We start from the raw sequence: 11276 nt of genomic DNA on the forward strand, positions 1-11276 counted from the left end.
CTCCTTTTCTCTCCCACAGAAAACTTAGGACAATGTAGCTGTCAAACTAGGCCATAAGATTTGGTACTCTTTCCTTCTATAATGCTACGACATTTGTCGATGATTTCTTTATAAACTTGTTTTCACTGTGAAAGAGGACGACATCAAAGCAAGGTCGGATCAATGTTCTATACAATGAACTTGAATCTTCTGAGAATAACAAATCACCCTAGTCTGCTTTGCCATCATTTTAATCTTCTAATGAGTCATTAAAGCTCCTCATCGTCAATTTTCACTCACCAGCAGTTCCGTAGCAGCAAGTATGACTTTCATCCTCTCCACTGTAATCCTCTGTGTAACTCCATCAACGGATTACATGGCCAAAAACAACAGTTTCCAGTTACTACCCCCCTTTCTTCCCAGAATCCAGCCAACTGCCACCCGGAAAAGTCCCACCAAAAATGCCTTTTTCCAGATGAAAATTCCTCTTTCGAGACGATAAATTCCCTCTTTTCACCTGTTGTTGCACACACACATTGTTGCCATTTTCTCACGAATTCACGACCGTTTTGAAGCGAGACCAAAAAGGCACAAAGTAACACTTGGGAGCTTTCATTTGGGAAGGGGGGTTGGAAAAGCTGAGTGTCCCAAGCTGGAGTTCACTCGGGAGTGTTCATTTTGTGAGTGCAGCAACCTTGCTGCAGATGAGTTCTCGCCCTGAGTTCAGTTTCGGTTGAGACTTTGTCCGTGACGGACGCGGTTTCAGTGCTGGGAGTCGTGACTTCCGGTTATTTTGCAACTGTTGTTACTGTTATTGTTGCTGGTGGTGTTCCACGTGGAAGGTTACACGTGTAGTAGCGCACACTCACAGTAAGATAGGAGGGAATATCGATTTTTCCTTGTTGCTGGTCGACGAGGATTTTTAAGTAACCGTTAGGTGGGGGGTCAGTCTACGTTGGGGGTCGTGTATGTGTTCTGCAGGCGCTGTATGTGTGCTCGGTCACACACTAATTGTGCGAGTGTCAAAAGATATCGTGCTATAATCCTCGCCAAAAATTGTTGTAGTGGTAACTATTAACTTGATGCTCGGGTCGTAAAGTTTAACGGCATCACTTCGGCTGCAACGGACATTCCGGAATACAAGGATATTGTGTGGTTTAATTAGGGCTGATTGTGAGCGACCCCGAAAGAAAAAATGTGTCAAAGCAATTACCGAGAATGACGTGCTAAATTGTACGGAAATTGTGCGCCGGAAATTTAACGATCTTTTGGACCCATTTCATGACGGTAAGCAGACGCTTTTTCATTTTTGTTTTTTCAACACACGCACAAAAAACACCGAATTTGGGTTACATTGCCGGAAAAAAAATCGGAATACAAACTGGCACCCAATTACGCTAATTAATGCTTACCTTTTTTCCGGAGGACGACGGTGCGAAATGCTAACGAGGGGAATCGATTGGGTAAACAGATAAGGCCGACTACCTTACCAGAGGGGGGAAGGAACCTTGTATCATGATGGCGAAATCAGAGTCGATATGTTTGGCAAAGTTCATAAAACAACACACCGAGTTTCGGGGAAAATGGGACGATGATGGATGACGGTTGTTCTTATTTTCGGGAAAGTTTTCCAACTCAGTAAGTAAATAAACAAAAATATAAAAATTCATGGAAATCCCAAAGAATTCCGTTTGAAACCTAAAAGCAAACAACTTCAGCTCAACTTAACCTGAAAGACTTCGGTAGTCGATGAACCGCAAAACTTGCTCAATAACCCCAAACACAAATACACAAACTCCAAGGGACCAACGGAAAACCAACCGTCTGTGGAGACCTGTTGCGGGTTAAGACGAAAGTTTTGCTCCCATTCATTCTCATCAAAATCGTTTGCTCTAGGAGCCATTTCTGGCGCACAAAAGCTGTGCGGTTGTCATGGCAGAGGAAAAGTTTTCTCATTAAATGGCAGCGAGATTATTCAATTCGAACGGAAGATGTCTGGAAATGTTCATAAATTGATTGAGCTTAGGAAATACAGCTTCTTTGATGTCAGTCTCGTCAGTTTACCATTTAAGTAATTCTCTACCAACTCACATCTAGAACAACATTTTTCGTTTTAAAATTTCGTGTTTTTTCTAACTTTGTAGGGTTATTTTTTAGAGTGTAGTAATGTTGTACAAAGCTGTAGAACAGACGATTACAAAAAATGGTATATACAGCAATTCCCCACGAAAACAGCATGAAAAAAAACAAAAGTGCTCGGATCGGGCTCATTTTTTTTTCTGGGGGTTTCCTGGACGAAATAATTAGACCCGTATTTTTTTATTTGGCCATTAGGGTGACCTACGCCGTATTAGGGTGGTCTGAAAAATGACCATTTTCGTCGATTTTCGCAAAGACCACTTTTTCGAAAAATCATAACTCCTCGCCATTTCAACCGATTTCAATTGTCTTCTACGCAAATGAAAGGTGACAAGTTGGCCTTTCAGAGAAAAATGGAAGTTTCAAAAATATAGCCTAACATATGAAAAGGACGAATGAAACTATAAAATGCCGTTTTGACGGTGTCTGGACCAAAGAGCCTATGTCTGGAAATATTTTTATCGAATTCCCCGGACATTTTTACGTAACATTCTGAAAAATGGTAGGAGTTAATTAACAGGATTCCGAGATATGATTTTTTGAAAATAAAATCCGTGTTTTTTGACACGCCGCGCGCAAAAACAGGAAAATGACGAAATCGGCAAAAAAAATCTACTTTTTTTACTAAAACTACGATAACTTTAAAATTTCAGCGAAGACCTATACATGTTTGGGTACCAAAACTTTTATAATTGAAAGACGCAACTAACTGACGTAACTTAAAAAAAAAACCGTAAAAGAACCCTTTCAGGTAACAAAAAACTAACCTTCTGTGTTAATGTAGATTCAAAAAGTTAGGACAAAGTATACAGTCAAACCTGGCATAAGAGCGCCTCGCATATGCAACTTTGCATATACGAATCATTCCACCTGATTCGGTTTTGTCGCAAGAGTTGCATATGCGAGGTACAGGGCTTATGGGATTTTCGCTATATGGGAGACATGGCCTATATTTTTATAAAAAATCATCTGAACTATACAAATTTATAGTGTTTTGGAATCCTTATGAAGTCAGCTAAACAGCTACACCAAATTTACAAGGTTTACGATGTTCTAGGTCATCCGAAACTTCCTCAAGTTAAGGCCTATGTGATCACCGTCGTACAAGTATGAGGTAGGCGATTGTGACTGTGGTTTTTGACCTCAGATCATATTCAGATAGCCTCAGGGAGGTTCAGGGACTAGTCTACCGATATGTGGTGATGTTCTGGGTCTCCTGTAGAGTTATGGGAGTTACGGCCAATAGGTCTAGAGGTCATTGGTTTTTGACCTCAGATCATATTCAGATAGCCTCAGGGAGGTTCAGGGACTAGTCTACCGATATGTGGTGATGTTCTGGGTCTTCTGTAGAGTCCTGGGAGTTACGGCCGATGGGTCTACCGCCGTAACAAGATAGAGAATGGAAGATTTTGACCTCAGATCATATCCAGATAGCCTCAAGGAGGTTCAGGGACTAGTCTATCGATATGTGGTGATGTTCTGGGTCTTCTGTGGCGGCCGATGGGTCTACCACCGTAACAAGATAGAGGTCGGAGGTTTTTGACCTCAGATTCTATCCAGATAGCTTCAAAGAGGTTCGGAGACTAGTAAACGTATATCTAAAGATGTTCTAGATCATCTGTAGAGTTCCGGGTGTTACGGACATTAAGGCCGTAGCTCCAGAGAGTCTACAAAATTCCTAGAAGGTATCAGGATGTGATCTGAGTTTTAAAACTAACTACCTTTGTCTTGTTACGGCGGTAAACTAATGGGCCATAACTCCCGGAATTCTTTAGAAGACCCCGATCATCACCACATTCTGGAAAACTAGTCCCTGAACTACCCTGAGGCTATCTGGATTTGTTGTGAAGTCAAAAATCACAGAACTCTACAGATGACTTAGAACCTCCTACCTCTATCTTGTTACGGCGGTAGACCCATCGGCCGTAACTCCCGGGACTCTACAGAATACCCAGAACATCACCACATCGGTAGACTAGTCCCCGGATCTTCCTGAGGCTCTCCGGATATGATCCGAGGTCAAAACCACCGACCTCTATCTTGTTACGGCGGTAGACCCATCGGCCGTAACTCCCGGGATCTTACAGAAGACCCAGAACATCACCACATATCGGTAGACTAGCCCCTGAACCACCCTGAGACTATCCGGATATGGAATGAGGTCAAAATCTTCCATTCTCTATCTTGTTACGGCGGTAGACCCATCGGTCGTAACTCCCGGGACTCTAAAGAAGACCCAGAACAACACCACATATCGGTAGACTAGTCCCTGAACCTCCCTGAGGCTATCCGGATATGATCTGAGGTCAAAAACCAATGACCTCTATCTTGTTACGGCGGTAGACCTATCGGCCGTAACTCCCATAACTCTACAGGAGACCCAGAACATCACCACATATCGGTAGACTAGTCCCTGAACCTCCCTGAGGCTATCTGAATATGATCTGAGGTCAAAAACCACAATCACAATCGCCTACCTCATACTTGTACGACGGTGTTCACATAGGCCTTAACTTGAGGAAGTTTCGGATGACCTAGAACATCGTAAACCTTGTAAATATGGTGTAGCTATATAGCTGACTTCATAACGATTCCAAAACACTATAAATTTGTATAGTTCAGATGATTTTTTATAAAAATATAGGCCATGTCTCCCATATAGCCAAAATCCCATAAGCCCTGTACCTCGCATATGCGTGCTTCGCATAAGAAACCCCCATATGAGTTGCATATGCGAGGTTTAACTGTAACTCAAATCGACCCGACCGACCTCTCGGGGCAACTTTTCCCGATTTCGTGTGAGTTGGTAGAGAATTACCCTTCTTAGAAAACAGTGCGTGGCCGAATGGTTACGCTGTGATCTCATGTTTTTTATATCGTTTTTGAGCGAGCAAAATAAAAATATCCAAAATAGATGCCTTCCCGTTTGGAATCATATAGCCAATGTTTTATGCTAACAACGCTTGTATACTAAGAATTTTGAAAATTCGTCTCTTTTTGTTCACTAAAATGCAAATATCTCGGCTTTGCGTGAACATAAAATGAATGTTAAAAAAAAAAAAGCAAAATGATCTCCGTAAAATTTCCTATAAGCCGAATGCATTAGTTTTGGCTGCAAAATTTATTGGCTCGTTTTGGGAAGTGATTTTTGAAATTTTTTGGCTAAAAAAATACAAATTTTTCTCCCTAAAACGCCCTGCCATGCCCAAACACAAGCTTTTATGGACTATGTATGTACAGAAATTTGTTCAGGGGACATTAAACTATAACTTGAAGCCCAAGGCGACCAAATTTGAATGACTTTAGTATGATTGTTACGCGCATTTCTGAAATATACTCGAAAAATGCGCGAGTTGTAAACCATTTTTGAGATTTTTTTGTTGACATCCTGACATCCTAATCGATCATTCTAGGGGTGAGCACCAAAGATTTGACAACTTTTCATTTTTTTGGGACGGCCTAATGTTTCATTTATCAACATCGAAAATATTTGGATGAGACTTTCAAAAACTCAAATTGTCTTGTTTCTTTGCATGAGCATGAGCATGAGCATGAGCATGAGCATGAGCATGAGCATGAGCATGAGCATGAGCATGAGCATGAGCATGAGCATGGTTGACTGCCAATGAGCTGCTACTCCGTTATTGACGGATCAGCTGAAGTTACACAATGAACCAACAGATGAGTAGTGGGAGCTAATCATCCTCACTGTATAACCCCTGAAGATCTCTGCTTTTAGTCAATACCGGCGCCCCCCCAAGGAGATGCAGTTCAACAAAGGTAGGAATGTTAGTCCGATAGTTGAAGTTGCAGACTCATCAGACACAGAGTTTGTCGCTCTATACCTGTTGACACCGCATGAGACCGTTGAATCCACAGCATCTCCTTCAAGCATCACGGGAAGTGGGGGAGTTGTGTTAGTAGGGGAAGGAAAGGGAAGGTCAGGATTCATCTTGGTAGATGATATGACCAGAATGTGAACTGTGAACCATAATCTTTGCTTTCTGAGCTACGCGCTATGAGAAGGACTTATCATTCGCGTATTTTTTTACTTCTTACCGCCGGCGTGCCATCCGAGCAACGATGCTTTGGGATGGGCTTTCAAAACGAAATGAAATTTGAATTAACGCATTATTCGGTAATGTACAATTAAAAATAGATCCGTCGTCGTGCCATCCGAGCCACGATGCTAAGGGAAGGGCTTTCAAAACAAAATGAAATTTTTAGCAACGTATTATTCGTTATCATGTAAACCTCAAATAGTGCTGATACACCGAACTGTTTCAATCGATTTAATGAGATTCTTCGCGCATGACTTCTTTGCAACAAACTTCACCACGAATTTACCAAGTCCGGACCGCGAACAACCGGCTCAACAACAGAAAGAAAATATATACCCGACGACGCGAAGCCTTCTATCAATAAATTCAAGAGTCTTCTTACACTTTCTCGCGGATTCTCGCGCGTCAATTCTTCAACCGATCTCCCCCACGAACACCACGCGACTGAGGGCCAAACTCCCAAGGCCACCAGGCGACACTTTTTTTCAATGAATTCCAGAAACTTCTATCACTTTCTCGCGGATTCTCGCGCGTCAATTCTTCAACCGATCTCCCCCACGAACACCACGCGACTGAGGGCCAAACTCCCAAGGCCACCACGCGACACTTTTTTTCAATGAATTCCAGAAACTTCTATCACTTTCTCGCGCGTCGATTCTTCAACCGATCTCCCCCACGAACACCACGCGACTGAGGGCCAAACTCCCAAGGCCACCACGCGACACTTTTTTTCAATGAATTCCAGAAACTTCTATCACTTTCTCGCGCGTCAATTCTTCAACCGATCTCCCCCACGAACACCACGCGACTGAGGGCCAAACTCCCAAGGCCACCACGCGACACTTTTTTTCAATGAATTCCAGAAACTTCTATCACTTTCTCGCGGATTCTCGCGCGTCAATTCTTCAACCGATCTCCCCCACGAACACCACGCGACTGAGGGCCAAACTCCCAAGGCCACCACGCGACACTTTTTTTCAATGAATTCCAGAAACTTCTATCACTTTCTCGCGCGTCGATTCTTCAACCGATCTCCCCCACGAACACCACGCGACTGAGGGCCAAACTCCCAAGGCCACCACGCGACACTTTTTTTCAATGAATTCCAGAAACTTCTATCACTTTCTCGCGCGTCAATTCTTCAACCGATCTCCCCCACGAACACCACGCGACTCAAAAAAAAAAAAAAAAAAAAATCAAATTGTCTTGTTTCTTTTTGATTTATTTGCTGTATGGACAGCTGCCAAAATCCTAATCCATTTCCATTTTTAGTGGAGAATTGCTCATTACTTTTATTCCGTTGGTACTTTCATGTAAAGACCAATCCTACGTGACTAAAAGAGCAAAGAAAAGAAAAAAATCATAGCAAATGTACAGTATCATGAAAATTATTTTAAAATTATTCATAGTATTTTCTTCAATTATAACAAGAGTTTTTCAAGATAATTACATTTTTCAAGTTCCGTGAAATTTGGTGTTATTAAATTAAGGTCCTAGTTACAATTTTTGAACGTAAAAATCACTAAACCTAAAAGCCCAGTTTTTACTCCTGCCTCACTAACTAACTGCGAATAGTAAAAAAAACAGAACCCTCTATTATTCCTCAAATTTATATTATTCATAGAAAGAAGTATTGTACAAAGAAAAGTGAAAATTATTAAAGTTTATAAATATATAAAAAACACATGCAAACTTCTTATGTTTATACATCAAAATTTCCGTGAAATTTGTAGATTTGGTTTGTTAGTGTTTGTGTGAGTGCATTAAATCAATGATCATTACTAAACACTACACCTGAACCTCTCTGAAACAATGGAGATTCGCTCCATATTTTGCAATATCTCGCAATGCAACGGTAACCAGAACAAAGTAAAAGATCAAATATTACCACATTGAATTAATTCAACTCGAGGCTCGCGGTAAAATGGGGTTAAAAGGGTTTATGACCTTTATTTTTCCTTGACTTTGGAAAACTTATGTTCAATCAAGAAAATGCAAAAAAATCTGCAAATGACCGTTAAATTTCAACCAACCACTAGCATGAGCAAAAATTCCTCTTCCAGCAGCAATGATTCCGACGAAAAGTACACAATCGTACAATGTTCCGCGGATTTCCAGAACGTCATGAAGATAAATTACACTATAAATTCCGCTTTCACTGCCGCAAGCATAGATGCAGGGCTGTGGAGTCGGAGTCGGAGTCGGAGCCGGAGTCGGTGGAGTCGGGTCTTTTTGGGGACCTGGAGTCGGAGTCGGAGTCGGAGTCGTCAAAACTCGAACAGCTGGAGTCGGAGTCGGAGCCGGAGTCGGCTAAATTTTAAGAGCTGGAGTCGGAGTCGGAGTCGGAGCCGAAGATTTCTGATAACCTGGAGTCGGAGTCGGAGATATCTTAAATTCAACAAAAAATATGTTATGTTTTATTGTTCAGTATTCACTATACCACAGCTTGATTTACCAATCTTCTTATGTTTTTGATTGTTTTTTACGCCGCATGCAATGCGTCGCCATTTTTTCATTTTTTCAAGAGATTTATAAGATGCCATTATGTTTTTGAAGCTTTTTATTGTTATCGGAAAGCTCTAATTGTGTTATTTTACTATAATCACTAAATGATAACCTCTTACCCAAATATGTAGTATCATAATTAAAAAATATATATAAAAAATATTGGTTATGTAGTCAGACATATATAATTGATTCTTGACTGCTTCCTTTTGCCTATATTTATGTGCCCTTCCAATGACCAAATTTCATCCAGTTCTTTCTGAAAAAAGAACACACACAGTCATCTTTTACCCCTATAGCAAATGTCTTGGAGGTTTTAAGTTAAATCATTTTTTATGAAAAAAATTACGAGGTACATAAAAAGATTAAAAGTAGTAATTACTGTTTTTGGATATCGAAAAAGAGTCACTGACAGTTAAACTTTTGTCACAAATAATCAACGATAATAACAATCTCTTACTTGGAATTCAACATGCGCATTTTGTTTATAAATGAGTACAAGAAAATCAAAGTGTTGCATTTAAAATAATTGAAACTAACAAAAAATATCAAAAGAAGTTGCAACTAATTTTGAAATAATCATTAAATGTTGATGTTGATTTTAGGTAAACTATTTTGATATCGTTGCAAATTATCGTTGATTAAATCTCAAGACTTCAGTACAAAAATGAACTAATAAAAAAATGTATAGAAGAAAATGTAGGATTTTAATTTATTTTTCAAATATTATTAAAATAACGAAATCAAAACATTATCAACCCGTAAGAATTTTCTCATACTGTATGTCCCACGCCAATTTGACGGAAGGTGATTATCATTGCAAATCAATGTACCTTAAAAAAATGAAATACTTGTGACCTAGAAAATATTTTACTTGTGGATATTTGTTTTTTATTATATTTTAAGTTTTTTCATATATTTTGATGAAGGCTTCGTTTAAGGTAAAGATTCGCGTGTCGTGCGCTTCCTTTTTTATGCATATTATAATTTTTAAAATTAAAATAAATTAAAAAATTCCAGGGTAAAATATTTTCCTTGTCACTATTATTTGAAAAGGACCTCTTAAGCGTCCTTTCCACAAAGAAATTGTTTAGATACATTGATTTGCAATAATAATCACCTTCAGCCATGGCGTAATGTCCATGTACGTCTTAAAAAAACAAAAAAAAAATGTTTCGTTTAAAATTGTTATTTGAAAAAAGGTGCCTGTCACTGTGCTTCTTTTAAATGTCAGCCTGATAAAGAGCAAATTGAATTTTAATGTTCAATAGATCATTAAGGCCAGGTTTCTTTTAATTATTCATTCAAAAATAACAATTTAATATTTACATTTATTAACTTTGAATAAATTATTTGTAAATTTGAGGTGAAGCAAATAAATCCAAATTTATTTACAAAACTGTTCTTCTCAAAATGCCTTAACCTAGAAACTTTTTTTTCGTTTTGTGATTCGAACTTATTTTTCTTGAGAAAAACATGACGCTTAGAGAGTATTTAAATAATCTTATTTATCAATGTTTTAAAAATAATTAACTAATAATAGTTGACTAACTTTTGAAACATTTAAAAATATGTGGAGTCGGAGTCGGAGTCGGAGCCAACCATTTTTTGAAAGCTGGAGTCGGAGTCGGAGTCGGAGTCGGCTAGAGTTGGTAGGCCGGAGTCGGAGTCGGAGTCGGAGCCAACCATTTGTTGAAAGCCGGAGCCGGAGTCGGAGTTGGAGTCGTCTAATCTCAGAAAGCCGGAGTCGGAGTCGGAGTCGGAGTCGTTTGAAATATGACCCGACTCCGCAGCCCTGCATAGATGACAGATTGGGAAACTGTGTTCAGCTCTGTTGGCTCGTGGAGGGTATAGAGGGTAGTCTGAACATCTAATAAAGTTTATTTGCTTTGTCGATTTGATCACAATCGATCCCATCAATTATAAGGTCCAAGAGTTGCGCATCCTTCTTTTTCAATATATTTTATTTAAAGTACTTGCAAAATGGCTGTTACGGTTATAAAGAAAACCATTTCTGGCTTTAAGGTTGAATTGCTCAACAGTTAGTTTCCAAACTTATGAAACTCGCATAATTGCAGCACATTCCATTAATCCCCATTCTGCGCAAACATTCCAAAAGAGTTGAATGTCCTGCATAAATTCCATCTTCTATTACTCTCTCTTCCTAGAAATACCTCATCGCCGTGCAAAAAGTCCGTCCGACCTTCTCTTTCAGACCCAATTTTCCCGCAAGTCGTCCCCAGCATCGTCGGGTGGACTTGGCTTTTTCTCTCTCCCAGCTTCGACGAGTCATAAATTTTTGTACTTTTCTGAGAGCTTTTTGCTGGCTAACGAACGCGCGCGAGGACATGTCATCCTCGTTAACGGTGAGTTATAAGTCGAGTATGGCAGCACTTTTGGCCTCTTTTTCCCGGCGTCGACGAAACATGGCGCGAAAAAGAGAAAAGTTTTCTTGCGCGAAAAAGTTAACAGGATCAGAAGGTTGTCTACTACTGGTGATCATTTTTGCTGGCAGTTTGTGGAAAGTTGGTTTCATGAGAAATTCAGCGAAATCTAATCACTAACCATAGGAATGTAAAAATCAAACAGTAT

At 39.8% G+C, this 11276-nt stretch overlaps 1 protein-coding gene across 1 annotated transcript in view; it reads left to right on the forward strand.

The window, feature by feature from the left end:
• The first annotated feature begins 719 nt into the window (after positions 1-719).
• LOC6051459 (synaptotagmin-5) overlaps positions 720-11276 on the forward strand; it is a 69536-nt gene continuing 58979 nt past the window's right edge. The window contains exon 1 of the mRNA XM_038252629.1: positions 720-1266. The gene's annotated coding sequence lies outside the window, so the exon portion shown is untranslated. The remainder of the gene's footprint in view (positions 1267-11276) is intronic.

This window comes from Culex quinquefasciatus, chromosome 2, assembly GCF_015732765.1.
Source record: "Culex quinquefasciatus strain JHB chromosome 2, VPISU_Cqui_1.0_pri_paternal, whole genome shotgun sequence".
NCBI classification, from domain to species: domain Eukaryota; kingdom Metazoa; phylum Arthropoda; class Insecta; order Diptera; family Culicidae; genus Culex; species Culex quinquefasciatus.